Source organism: Perca fluviatilis, chromosome 20, assembly GCF_010015445.1.
Source record: "Perca fluviatilis chromosome 20, GENO_Pfluv_1.0, whole genome shotgun sequence".
Classification (NCBI taxonomy): domain Eukaryota; kingdom Metazoa; phylum Chordata; class Actinopteri; order Perciformes; family Percidae; genus Perca; species Perca fluviatilis.
Window position 1 is genome coordinate 4,651,723 of NC_053131.1, and position 15,496 is coordinate 4,667,218.

At 42.1% G+C, this 15,496-nt stretch overlaps 1 protein-coding gene across 1 annotated transcript in view; it reads right to left on the minus strand.

Moving 5' to 3' along the window:
• nrxn3a (neurexin 3a) overlaps positions 1-15,496 on the minus strand; it is a 260,386-nt gene that overhangs the window by 148,892 nt on the left and 95,998 nt on the right.

Here is a 15,496-nt window from a genome sequence, read left to right on the forward strand (position 1 = left end):
CTCCAGATGGATTCCGCCCTCGTTGCCATTTGGTCTTGCCTTTGCCACGGGCCACCAGACAGTTTCAACCTTCTTCGTGAGCTTCTGTTGCCCCGGAACCTCTGTTGTCCCCTGAGCCTCTGTTTTTCCCAGAATCTCTGTTGTCCCCAGATCCTGTGTTGCACCCAGTTCAAGAGCCTCTGTTGTTCCCAGTTATAGAGCCTCTGTTGTTCCCAGAGACTGTGTTGCCCCCAGAGCCTCTGTTATCCCGAGTCCCAGAGCCTCTGATGTTCAAAGTCCCAAAGCCTCTACTGTCTTCAGTTACAGAGCCCCTGCTGCCCCCAGTTACAGAGCTTCTACTGTTCCCAGTTCCAGCCACCGGCAGCTGTTTCTGACCCTAGTCCCTACGCCGTCCACCAGAGGTGCTCCGCCCATCTTTCTCCGCTCTGTCTCTGCGTCGAGGGACGTCACCTAAGTGAAAAGCTTGTAGTTCCTTTTTAGCAACAGTTTGCTTCATTTGCAATCGTTTCTCAAAAGCATCATATGTCTTACAATTACAATCCAGTATATAATGTAAGTGTCCCTTCTCTGTCCATTCTCACAGAAAGTTTTTGGATCAGAATTAAATCCGTTTCAGCCCTATGTTACTACTGTGAGTCCGTTCAGCTTTACAGATTTCACACATAGCTAATGAAAAATTCCAGATACACATCACATTTTCACTCACTATGACCACAACTACTATCATTACTACACATTGTGCCAAAATATGAACAATAACGTCACAAGTGGGCTTATTTGCTAACGTTAGCTACGTTTACCTCCCAAAAATCGAGCAAATAGATGGTAACCTAGGATACCGTTACCTGAAACAGGTGATTTAACCATTCATTTTACACACAGTTTAGCAACAAAACGTGAGGGAACATTACTACTTTTTTATTTTTGTTTTTGAGCGGGATCTAGCGCCACTAACCTGGAAACAGTTTTAAACGGTAACATTAATACAGCGTGTTGTGGAATACGTCTCCTGCAGTGATGAATCAGAGGGACGGCAGCGTTTGCTAACGTTAGCTTCTTGTCTCATCTGGGGTCTAATAAACAGTGAAATCATCAAATTCCGTGTCCATTACACTATTTTCATTATACTGTAGCTGTCATATTTCAAAGGACCCACATGAGTGCGGTTTTCATGTCTAGGCTTTCGTCGCTGTTTGTCACTCTGCCTGAGTAAACTGCTGTACTCATGCTGTTGTTTATTTGGTTGCCATGACTGATGACATCATGTGACTGTTCAAGTTGCTCACCCTCAAAGGGGAGAGACAGCGGATGACTGTTCACTTGAGCAGACGGCTCTGCAGAGTCGTGTAATTACGACTTCATGACTTTTCATAAACAGCTGAAATTATATCCGTGCACATTATTTTAGTCGGTTCACTCGCATCATACACTTTGTCCATGCAACGATGCAAATCAGTGAATCTTCCCATCCCTAATATTATGCATGTTTAATGTAATAACAGTAATAATAGAATGATAGGTGGAGACATGTAAGAAAAGGATGATTCTGCTGGATTTACTAAGGTCACCTGTAGTTGCGGGGGAAATCCTCTGCTTTTGTAGAACAGGCATAAATATAAGCCTAGTGCATATGGGAACAGCCACGTAGTGAAAGTAAACATGCATTAGGTAAAATATAGCCTTGTATAAAACTAAAAACTGATTAGAAACTAAAATAAAGCTAATAGGCTGTTAATAAACATCTGATTACTGTAACTGTTTTAGTTTGTGTTCATCAAACAGCTGACTGTGTAATGAGCCGCTGTCTTAGAAAATCAGGTGTGGAATTCACACAAATTGCAGCCACAAACTCAATAAAAACAGCAGCTCACCGCCATTTTCTTAGTAAATCTGGCTCACTGTCTTTTAGTACCAAAATCAGTGGAGCTGCAATGAAGGCACATACCCTGGCAGTCACAGGGTAGTTTTTTTTTGCCAGAACACAGCACCAACAATAAACCTACAAGCAACCACTAGGTAGTCATAGCATACCCACTTTGTGTCGATAACATATAGGAATATAATTGAATTTGTCTTCAGAATTGTTGTTTAATTTTCATTGATAAGGCAGAAATAAGGACCATGGACAAAAAGCTAGCTAATAATATGGAGAGAAATCCAAGATAGACAGAAAGCAGAGCTGGACAAGTTCCAAACACGAAGGCATGCCACATAAAAAGAAAACTACTGCCTTATTGTCTGCAAAGGCAGCTTGCATTGGATGATGTTGATGTAGATCAATAGAGTCATGTATCCAGCATTCTGTAGACACACTCACACATACACACACACACACACACACACTAGGCATGGACACACCAAATAAGTCATTACGCGCCCCAATGAGTGCATTATGATCTCACACCTGCATCATGACCTCTGGTGCTCAGATGGCAAAAAAGAAAAGAGGCTACGAAGCACGAGATGTAGAAGATAACTGCTGCTGCCAAATTAAGCCTGTGATGTCGACATTAATTCCTCATGTGCATATGCGTGCACTCATGCGCACACATGCACACAGAGATTATGAAATGAACGTCTGAGCATATGAGGTGAAAAAATCTAAGATAAAACATACTCCCTAAAACCTAATGATGGCCTCACTCTAATTAGCTTGGGATTTTTGGTGTTTTTTGTTTTTTGACTGATGTCCACTCATGAGGGGATCAATCTTATGATACTTTAATATCTTAAATGTAACTTTATTTAGCTTCTCTCAACTTTTCCGTGTCATGTCCCTTAACATCATGTGTGAATTAGTATCTGTACATGAACATTGCTACCTTTTATGTCTTATAGTTTTAACCATGTTCAGGATATGATATGGAACAACTGTACTAATAATATAATACGATATCTACGAATATTTCAGATTTCATGATTCAACAGCAATAATCAGTCAACATTATGAGATGTGTTTTATTATTTTATCATAACTTTAATAGAATTGGCACCAGTACAAAATTGCTTCTTTCTAGTTTCCTTGGGAAATGTCGCAGTCAGACATCACATTTTACAGTCACTCTGACATTAACTCTTTGGTCAAATATGCTTATTACTCAATATGAATTGTGTTTATTACTATATCAATGTTTTTGGAAGTGTTATGCTATTTGTAACATGGCTGTTAGTAGTAGTAGCTATTCCTGATTAATTTTGGGTATGTTATTTTAGCATTTTTTTGGTGGGATAGGGCTAGGGGGCAAGGCAGATCTGTTCTTGGTTTCTACTTACGCAAAAAAAGTAGTATCTAGTTGATGTTCAAGGAAAAACTATTTTTTTTTACATTTCAGCCAAAAGCATTACTGTATTATATTTAGTGTGATCCTCTGTCATAAAGACTATGCATCTCTATTGTGAATAGCGATAGTGTGTGAATTGTGAATCAACATAATCATCCAGCTATCAGCATCTGGAAAGAAAATAAATGGAGAGAGAATAAAGAAAAAAAGGGCGAAATGAATTGAATTGAGTAAATCCTCAGCCTGTGAATACTATAATCTGAGGGGAGGCTGGTTGCTAGAGGATGGCTGAAGGAGACAGAAACACAAGGGAGGGAATCAGTGAAAATGGTACTGGAAAGGGGTTGGGAGCTACAGAAGATAACTATCTGTAATTTCAGTGTGTTGGCGGATTTCCATTTGTTTGGTGGCTTGACCAATGATGCGTTGAGATGTCTGCACCAAACGGCGGTGTGGACTGAAACACAGAGTGGCAGTGGGGTGGGTGGGGGATGGAGCCACTGAGGCATTAGCTCTGGGGAAGAAAAGAAAGAGGTGCTGCCATTTTGATGGCGTCCAACACACACACACACAAACACACACACACACACTCTCTCTCTCTCTCTCTCTCTCACACGCACACGCACACACAAACACGGATAAAGATTGATGAACTGAGTTAGGTATCAGGGTCCACTGATACTGGATATCATTGGTTCAGGGGTCACATTCATTCATTCATTCATTCATTCCAGAGGCTTCATTTATAAAAGACTGTGCAGCTTTCAAACTAAAAGATGGTGTACAAAAATAAAAATGAAAAAGTACGTACACACAGAATCCACAAAATTCCACAATCAATGTGAAATAGACCACACGTGAACAAGCCACTTACCCTGTCATGCCTCCTCCCATAAATTTCTATGCAAATGATCATAAATGAGCCCCTGATAATAATAATAATTACTTTTATTCATATAGCGCCTTTCATGAAACCCAAGGACACCAATACAGAATTACTATGGCTAGGCTAAGGGAGGTTGTAGGCTGTGATAAACAGGTGGTGTTTCAGGAGTTTTTTTTTAAATGTCCAGGCATGTAGCATTTCGGGTATCTGCAGGGAGGGTGTTACAGAGGGATGGGGCTGCAACACTAAAGGCTCTGTCTCCGAAGTACAGAGTCTGGTGTGGGGAATGGAGAGCAGGCCAGCGTCGGAGGACAGCATGTTTCAGGGTGGGGTGTATGGATGGAGGAGGTCAGAGAGGTACTGTGGGGCCAGGGCACGGAGGGATTTGTAGGTGAGCTGGAGGATTTTGGGAGCCAGTGACGGTAGATGAGGGTTGGGGTGATATGCTGCCAGGTCTTGGTGTGGGTAAGGACTGTGGCAGCAGAGTTTAGGACATACTGAAGCCTGTCTAGGGTTTTGCTGGGGACCCCAGACAGGACTCCGTTGCAGTAGTCCAAATGTGAGGTAATTAAAGCATGAATGAGGGTTTCTGCCACGGAGTCAGAGAGCGATGGCTGGAGTCTGGAGATATTTTTAAGAAGAAAAAACGCGGCTTTGGTGATGGATTTGATTTGAGTATGGAAAGACAGGGTGGAGTTCAGGATTTCCCCAAGATTGCGGACCTCAGAGGATGGGCAGATGGCACACCCATCAACATCCAGGATGACATCTCCAACCTTCTGCAGCAGCACCTTGGGGGCCACAACCAAGAGCTCTGTTTTATTGCTGTTCATTTGAGTAGGTTGGTTGACATCCAGGCTTTGATGTCATGCAGACAGTTGACCAGGGACAGGGGGGGGGAAGCTGAGTGGAGGGTTTGGTGCTGATGTAGAACTATGTATCATTGGCGTATGAGTGGAAATTAAGATTGCCTGATAATCTGACTAAGGGGGAGCATGTAGATTAGAGCTGTAATCGGGCCTTAAAAGTACGGCCCGAAAAGGCCCGAGCCCGACAGAGTTCGGCCCGAGCCCGACAGAGTTCGGCCCGAGCCCGACAAGTACATTTTGATTGACAGCTTTTTAAAAGCCCGAACCCGTTTACAGCCCGACTGTACAAAAGGCCGTCTATCAGCAGTCATTAGAGTGTCGGAGAAAAGCGCGGACACGCGCTTCTCACCGCGAGCAAGACCAGCCTCCGTTTCACCTCCTCAGGATCCATTTTCACGCTAATCGAAACGCATCAGCTGACCGCTCATTTACCATGCAACCCGAAGTGCAAGCCCGTGTAAAATAATAGAAATTAAGACCGAACCCGTCGGGTCCTGTCGGGTCCCGTCAGGTTCGGGCAAAGATCTTCAGCTCTAATGTAGATGGTGAAGAAGATGGGTCCAAGCACAGAGCCTTGGGGCACGCCTTGGTTGACTGGAGCTGGGTCAGAGCGGGAGTTGCTAATGGTGACAAATTGCTTCCTGTGTGAGAGGTAAGACTGAAACCAGGAGAGAGCTGTGCCAGTGATACAAAGGTGATGGGATAGGCTGTTGAGGAGAATGGTATGGGAGATTGTGTCAAAGGCTGCTGCAGAGAGGTCGAGGAGAATGAGTATGCTGATGTGTCCAGAGTTAGCAGTGGTGAGTAGATCATTTGTGATTTTGATGAGGGCAGTCTCTGTACTATGATACGGTCTAAATCCTGACTGAAGGGGTTCATAGAGCTATGAACCCCTAGAGATTTTACTTAGTAATGGAAGGTTGGAGATCGTCCACTAGTTGTTTGCATCCTCCGGATCTGAACCTGTTCTATTTAGAGGTTTTGTCATCTGAGATAAGCAATAAAAGAAACTTTGCAGAGTGGCAAATGGTGACAGGGCGGTGAATGGCAGAAATAATAAAAGGTCTGATGTTGAAGTGGAAATCAAAAGAGCCCAGCATTCGGCCCAATGTTGGGCCTGTGTCAGGTTAATTTGCTACTGTTTACATACTTGTTTCTTCATGGGGTGATGTATACTTGCCTCCATTTTTCCGTGCCGATCTTGTTGTTGCACAGTGAGTAAGATATTTTGTCTGTGGGAAATAAACTGGGGTGCGCACAATATAGCCATATACAGAGGGTTACTGTATGTATTTCCTAAATGGAGTCTTCATTCATTTGACACACTCAGTCAGCCCAGAGGAAGCTACGTGGCACCCCTTTCTCCATCCCATGGGCTCACCACCTATGGGAGAAAATGTTGGAGCCAGGGGTGGTGGGGGGCATTGAACCGAGTGGGCAATTTTAAAAGCTTCAATTGCTGAATTGAGGTGGGGAGCTGTGGTCTCAAAGGTCTTAGGTCCCTGAATGTCCAAAGTGAGAGCTGTGTCCGGGTTCAGACATAAGTCAGACTTGTTCCAGGTGGGCGCCAGGGCTGTGCTTGGTCACCAATCTTGTTTGTGATATTCATGCCCGTCGGATATCAAGGTGTAGTCGTGGTAGGTAGGGGTTGCGGTTTGGTGGGCTGAGGATATATTTTGCTGATTCTCATCCCAGCCGCTTCACACTCGGCTGCGATGAGGATCAGCAAAATATATCTATATTTAAGGCTCAGCAGGAAACCGATGAAGTGTCTAATTCAGGTGGGGAATGAGTTCTTACCCTGAGGAGTTCAAGTACCTCGGTGTCTTGTTTGTGAGTAAGGGGACAAAGGAGCAGAAGATTGGCCAGACAACCAGAGCAGCAGGAGCAGTATTGCATTCACTTTACCGCACAATTGTGGCAAAAAGAGAGCTAAGCTGGAAGGCAAAGCTCTCATTCTATGGCTCAATTTTTTCCTCCTACCCTCACCTATGGTCATGAAGGCTGAATCATCACCAAAAGGACTAGATCCCGGGCGGCTGGCGTCTCCCTTACAGTTACGATGAGAAGCTCAGTGATCCGTGATTAGAGCCGCTGCTTCTTTGCGTCAAAAGGAGCCAGCCGAGGTGGTTCAAGCATCAGGATACCCCATGGGCGCCTCCCAAGGGAGGTGTTCCAGCCACATACAGCTGGGAGGAGGCCTAGGGAAAGACCCAGGACTAGGTGGCGAAATTATATCTCCACAACAGCCTGGGAACGCCTTGGGATCCCCAGTCAGAGCTGGTTAATGTGGCTCGGGAAAAGGAAGTTTGTGGTCCCCTGCTGGAGCTGCTGCCACACGCGACCCAACCTTGGATAGCGGTTGAAGATTTGGATTATGGCCTTTTGATGTGAACATTATCCACATATATGATCAAACTTAAATGGGGTATCAGGGGATATATTTTTCATAGACATCGTCATAGACGTATGACAGTAACTGGAGTGGAAACCTTTTTTGAAATATTTGGCAAGTTTCAGTACTTTTCAATTTGGATTCAGTGTGTGTGTGTGTGTGTGTGTGTGTGTGTGTGTGTGTGTGTGTGTGTGTGTGTGTGTGTGTGTGTGTGTGTGTGTGTGTGTGAGACCGGATATGCGAGTGAGGCATGTGTGTACATGAGGCATGTGCACATCTTCCCACATATGCAGAAGCAAAGGATAACCCCATCAACTCTCTGAGGCATGACAGCAAGGTTGGCTTCTTCCCCGGGGGCTTTCATTTACTGCCCAACATAATGCCACATCAAAACCCCCAACCTCCATCCCAAACCCCCCCCCCCACACACACACACACACACACACACACTCCTTGTTGGCTATTATCTGGGCTGTTGGAGCCTATCTTGATACCTAATGAAGGGCCACAATTGCCATTTCTCAGCTGACGGTCACCATGGTTACAGGAGAACAGAGGAAGAGGAGAGGGGGGAAGAGGATGAGAGAATTAATTTATTTAAAAGCGAGAACAGTGCAGTGGGATGGAGAGAATTGGAGGGGAAGTATTTCAATATTAAATGTGATTCGCTGCTTCTGGACCAACAGAACAGACAAATTAATGTTTCTCAAGTGACAGCATGGTAATAAAGATGTGATGACAGAAGACTACTGAAAAGAAGTGTTTGACAAGTAGTTTTACATTTAATTCAACCAGTTTGCTTGATAACAAGATAAAGTATTAACTTAAAAGCATGATTTAGAGTCCTAACACATGGGTCTTTTTTTCCGTAGTTTTGACCATCTAGCTGAGATGTAGAACTACAAAAGGTTTGAAGATATGTTTAATATAAAAGAACATAATTTTCAGTAGGGTTGGGCTGTGCTTTTTTTGCTTTGGAGATCCTGACCACTCTGTATTTGGCCTTTAAAAGTTTGACTATTAGACTTTTTTGTATTTGTTTCTATTCTCTCCCACACATCTCTCTGCCTCTCTTGTACAGTAAATATACATTTCTAAGTGATCCCCCCAGCTCCTCTTCCAGTGCCACTCACAATTTCTGTCTGATCTGTTATCAGGCTTCATCTGATGGACGCTTTGTCCTTTACCTCAAAGACATAATTGCATTTTGAGAGAGACAGAGGACATGAAGGGCCAGATTAATCACAACCATAAACTCATTTCTGAAGGACAGTTGTTCCACACGCTGTCTCCAAGCAGTAGTGTACATCTCCAGCAATAAGATGTGGCAGGGCTAATACTGCGTGCACACTGTGGCCTAATGAGAAGACGCTCAGGTCAGAGTGATGAGATGCCTGTCAGCCTCCTCTGAACAGCAACAGGCTGTGTGTGTGTGTGTGTGTGTGTGTGTACACACATGTAATCTGTCTGTCTGGGTTTTGGGCTTCTTGATTAATGTGGTAGGATTTCAAATAAAGCAATTTGCAATATGTTATTTTGAAAAGGTTGCTTTTATCCTGTCTGTTTAATCATTAATTTCATCATACATTATCATTCAGGTTATAGAATTAACAACCACACAACCTTGTTTAATTTGTTTGTTTTACATAGGATTATAATATCTAGAACCCTTATTGTGTGTGATGTTGTTAATTAAAATGATTAAGACTATAAACATAACACAGGCCAACTAACATACTGAAACTCAAGAGTTACACACAAACTCAAACATGCTTTTGTGGATCATATTTCATCATCTCACCGGCAATCAAAGCTAGGGATGGGGATTTTATTGATAGTGATAATGCTTATCGATAACGATACTCTTATAAATTATACTGTATATAATGTGATGCAAAAAATAAGACATAAAAAAGATTCAATAGTTATTTTATTTTTACTTGTTTACAGAAATAAATTAATTGTTTGCTGTGTTTCCTGTATGTAAGGAGCAATTGCTACAAGTATCTGGTCTAACAACCATAATACAAAATGAGTTTTATCTCTGTCTATAAACAGCATGCACATCATGTTTGTATTTATTTTTGTAAAGTTGTTATTGTTCTCAAACATATTTTTGGGATTGCCCAATGTTAGATTCATTTCGGCCATATTTTTGGGCCAAACTTGAAAACAGCCACAGCCGGGAAATTAAGTGGAAGTGGAATTAAATTCATGGCAATTTAAAGAAATTCCACACAGTCACACAACAGAAAGAATCTGTTGAATCTCACATACATTCAGTGTTAGGAAGGTTACTTTGGAAATGTAATTGCTTACTGTTATAAGTTACCCATGGTTGTGGTTTGGATTGCTTTATTTTGATTACTTTATTAATGCAAAGCAATTTCCTTTTAATTGGATTAGTAACTAATTGAATTACACATTTTACCTCAGTAATACAACTAACATTAATTCCACAATTGACAAGAAATGCTTTTTTGATTTACAATAAGTATATGTGTGCTTGCATGCTTTTAAACAGATATCTATTTAGATATCCAGTGTTGGGAGTAACTCCTTACAAAGTAATGCCATAATATAATAACATTTGGCTGTAACTGATTAATGTAACACATTAATGTTACTGTTACTGTTGTGTTGTGAGTTGAAGGTGTGTTTAAAGGTCCAGTATGTAACGTGTTTAGTTGTGTTTAGTTAAAATCTGTGTTGCCCATTCACAAACTTGTCCTTTTCATGAATATTTACCTCGACCATCAATTCCAAGTATTCTTTTTGGCTTGAAATTTTACATTTGCATTCACATGAACTGGGACGCTCCATATTCATGCGCCATCTTGAAATACATTAGCCAATAAGGGACATACAGGACATGTCACATGATAAACTCACAGGTTCTGCTAATGCTACTAATGGGTATCGTAGCTTCCCGGCCCCGGCAAGTTTGAAGAAGGAAACATGGAGGACAACACGTATTCAAAATCCAAATTTCAGGAACCGGAGTCTTCTTCTTCGCCCAGAAAAAGAAAAAGGATATTGAAAAGAGCAAGAGACCGGTATTTTGAAGCGTGAAGGCTACCGTAGTTGTAATACGTGCTTTGAACTGCGTGGTGCGAGAGAGCTGTTTGCGATATATGATCTCAACGCTAGATGGGAGAAATTCCTACACATTGGACCATAAAGCCCTTTTTTGAGCTATATGCCAAGCTCTTGCTGTGTTGCATAAAAACAGTAATGTAATGAGTAGAGTAATGAGTTACTATCCATAGAGAATAACAGGTAAGGTAATGCATTATGGGTTGTTGTTTTTTAAAGTGAATAATGTGTATCGCACGTTTTTGAGTAGTGACCCCAACACTGATGATATCAAATATCAGTAGCATAATACCATCAAGAGAAGGTTTTCAAAATAAAAGACTGTCTGTCTGTTAACAGTCTGTAGCCTGATGGAGCTACAGACTGGAGCACTGCAGTGCTTGCATATGGCTCTGTGGTTTCCAGGTGTTCTTGTTGGAATTGGTTCTTCAAAATGAACTGGTACAGATTACCTTTTAGGCCTGCTATTATTTTCCATGTTGCTGTTATTACAGGTATCAAATCTATAAACGTTTGTAATCTGAAGTTGTAAGGGACTTCTGAAACTTAAAAAGTCCTGTATTGACCATCAAATTGTGTAGAAAAGAAGCTTTCAAACAATGTCCACCTCAAATCTTTTGGCAACCATTTTAAATACTTGGTTAAAGTAAAGCATTCTGGGAAATGGAGTCATGTTCCATTATGTTCCACAAAATTAAAATTACAATAAATCCAACTTAATTATTTGTTCTGTAACTAGAGCTTTTAACATTCATTGAAATTCCTGTTGATGTAATCTGTACATGTAGTTCAAACTAATATAATTTATAGAATATGTAATGCAATCATATCGGACATATACTGTAAAGCTTCATTGTTAAACACTTCACTGAAATTATGTATATGAATTTCTTTGAATTTTTATTGAATTGCAATTCTGCTTCCTTTAATTCAAATTCGATTTGTAATTCTAGATCCTGTTTTTGACATCAATTCAAATTCAATTCAAATTCAAGAATTTAATTGGAATTTAGGTGTCATTCTCAATTCAATTTTGAATTGTGCTCAAGCCTGCTAGAAATGTACCTGGTACCAAGAGTGAGTTGAGTGCAGTGGAAATAAGGCATTAGACACAAACAGAAATTTACATAATATTACTTATTATTTACTAAACTTTTTACTAAAGGTGACAATGAACCTTTGGCAAAAACACAACTGCATTCCACGGAAAACAATTGCCTTTTTACAACCGTGTTTATCTCCACACGCATGTAAGCCTTTGTGTCAGCATGAAGCTGACAGCAGCAGGGGGGTATGATGGGTTGAAGAAAATAGAAAGTGATTTTGGCTGGGAAGCCCATCACTTATACAAACCCGCCAGCTGCGTGCGCGTGAGCACACACACACACACACACACACACACACACACACACACACAATGGGCCTCGGCAGGCTTCCTGAGGCTAAGTGGCATTAACCTCCTTCTCTCGTGGGGCCCAGACAAAAGCCCCAGAGGAGCGCTAATAATCACCTCTCTATCTGCCCCCTCCCCCACAACACACCAGCTCTGGCCCTCATGTCTGGGCTCTGCACAGTACAGCACCGTATGGGGGAAGTTTTCCCACAACATTTTATCAAAACACAAAATGAGCCCATACAGTTTTGTGAAAAGTGAAACTGGAAAATGTGAAAGCTTTTCTCCACCAAATACTGACTGGACTAAAGTTATTCCTCTGGAAATTTATTTATAATAATCTAAAATTATATTAAATAATAAAAAAATTATGTTTTAGGCAGTTTTAACTGTTTGGTTTGGTTATAATTTGACGCTGGTAAAGGTTAAAATAGATCATCTTAATTTAAAACTCACACGTGAAAGACAAAGGCAGATATCAAAGAACAAGAACAGATCACCACCCTCTTCTCCAACCAGAGAGGTGGCCGTCACAAGACAAAACACAAGATTCATAGATGTAGGCTCATACTATAAAATATTTCTCACTTGTACTGTATTTGTATGTGTGAGTGTGGGCGATACCCGTACTGTGTAGGTGGTAGTCAGTGTAAAGAAACACCAGCTGATAAATGAGTGTGTGTGTGTGTGTGTGTGTGTGTGTGTGTGTGTGTGTGCGTGTGTGTGTGTGTGTGTGTGTTTGTGTAGAAGGTTACTGAACAGCTGAGGGTGGGGGAGGTATTGAAGTGGGAGTCACTGGTGTGTAACGGCACACGCTCCACCTTGATTGGCTGTCCCCCACACACACAGCGCCTTTTTCCCCACTATTCCCTATTCTCCTCTTGAAACAATGGGTTAATTTCACTCCTCTGCTGTCCCTCCTGTCTCAGAGGGAGTGATGGAAAGCAGAAAGGGGAGGAAATGTAATGAGGAGGGATAAAAAGAGATCAAATTTGGTGAAGAGGCGTAAAGTGGTGAAAGAGTTTTCTTTTTCACTTAACCTCAAAAAGAGAAAAATTAAGAAAGAAGTCAAACTCATTCAAATTGTAGATAACAAAATGGAAACTAGGACATAAAGTAATGACGTAACAGCTTGAAAATGTACAACTATAAAGTAGTCAAATGTTTGTATCTATCTGTCTACATACAGTATGTATCACTGCATCTTAAAATGACTTTTAAAATGACTAGCCTGAAAAGGTAATATCATCTTTAAATCATTACATGATTGTTGTGATGAAGCAATCCTGCAATAAAGATGAAAAGGGGAAAGGGGTGAGGAAGGTGAGATTGCAGGATCTGGAGAGAAAGAGATAACAGCTCTCTCTCTTTCTGAGTTGTCATGTGAGTGGCGTGTCACAGTGAGCGACTGGCCGACAGAGATAGGGCCAGGGCCCACCACAATAATCTGCTCTACAAACACACACACTCACACACACACACACACACACACACACACACACACACACACACACACATACACACACACACACACACACACACACACACACACACACTCAAATCCACAAAAACACACTTTATCAACGATCAGATTTACTCAGGCGAGGTGTTCATCAAAACCTGTATGCTCAGTAAGCCCCCACTATTAATCCAACAAAGCACCATTTGAGAGAATTAGCTCTGAACCTGTTTGTAGGGAAGTTACTGCAGGTAAATGGTATGTACAACCTTTATAGAGCGGTTTTCTACAGAGAAAGCCATTTACATTTTGCCTCTCATAATTTATCATTCATGCACAAACACTATCACACTGAGGGCTCTGGCCTGTCCATTGGCAGCACTTGGGGTGCAGGGTCTTAAGGGCTTAAGGACACGTGGAGAGGAGAAACCAGGGAACGAACTGACCCTGTGACTACTGTAAAGGGACAACCCGCTCTACCTCCAGAGCCACAGCTGCCTTTCAGGTACCTGCAGTATGGGGATAACACAGGGGACTGGCTGGTTCTCATCAAGCCTGGCTTCTACGTTAACTTGTAAATCTTCTCTTTAGGCATTTGACAGACCAAAGAATGATGTTACAGATTCAGGTACAAAAGAAAGTGTGATCTTTTGTCACACCAACAGCACCTCCGGTTCTCAACAAACTAGCACTCCAGCCTGAGAATAGCGATGTCAGTACATTTCTTTTTTGATCAGGGGTTGATAAGTGGCCATCTTTACTTCTCTCTTGTTTCAAGAAGTAACAATTGTGTCAAGGTATCAACATTTTCTCACTTGCACACATGCAGTTCTGTGCATCTGTGAAGTCTGGAGAGCCAAGTGCCCACATCCACAATTTATCAGGTTGGCCAAGGCGTGCTGACTTCATCTGAATTTGGAATTGTTGGAAGATAATTCATAATTGTAATATAAATACAAAGTTCTTAATTTAATTCCTTCTCCCCTCCTCCAGTTTGTTGCTTCCGACTTTCCTTTTCTTACACATCTCATTAGCACCTCTTTGTCAACTGACTGTTTCCCTAACTCTCTCAAAGAAGCAAGAGTGACCCCTCTCCTCAAGAAACCCACCCTGAACCTGTCTAAACAACTACAGACCTGTCTCTCGTCTTCCATTTCTCTTCAAAACACTTGAGCATGCTATTTTCAATCAACTCCTTATCTTCACCAGGACAACCTTCTTGACATCCACCAGTCTGGTTTCAAGGCAGGCCATTCAACTGAAACTATCCTCCTTGCTGTCATTGAGTGACTTCACGCTGCTAGAAAAGCCTCTCTCTCTCCTCTGTGATCATCCTTCTGGACCTTTCTGTTGCCTTTGACACAGTGAACCACCAAATCCTCATTCCCACCTTTCAGGATCTGGGTGTCTCAGGCTCTGTACTCTCTCTGCTCACATCTTAACTCAAAGATCACACCTACTGGGTAATTTGGAGAGGATCTGTGCCAGAACCCTGTTCACTCATAAATGGGGTCCCTCAAGATTACATCCTGGGTCCCCTCCTCTTTTCACTGCACAGTAACTCTCTCAGTTGTGGTATTCACTCTCATGGCTTTTCCTACCACAGCTACGCAGATGACACCCAACTAATTCTCTGTTTCCCCCAGTCTGAAACACAGGTAGCAGAATGTATCTCTACCTGTCTGACTGAATTCTTTCATTGGATGTCCACACACCACTTGAAACTCAACCTTGACAAGACCAAGCTGCTTTTCTTTCCAGGGCTCTCCCACCCAGGACATTACTATCACCACTGACAAATCTGTGGTAGTCCACACCCAGACTGCTGAGATCCTGGGTGTTACACTCAACGACCAACTCTCCCTAACTGCCAACATTGCTGCAACAACCCAATTGTGTAGATACATGCTGCACAACTTCAGAAGGATACGTTGCCTTCTAACCCAGAAGGCGGCTCAGGTTCTGGTTCAGGCTCTTGTCATCTCATGTCTAGACTACTGCAACTCCCTTCTGGCTGGCCTGCCTACAAGTGCCATCCGACATCTGCAGCTCATCCAGAATGTAGCAGCGCGACTGGTCTTCAATCTACTAAAGTTCTCTCACACTACACCGCTCCT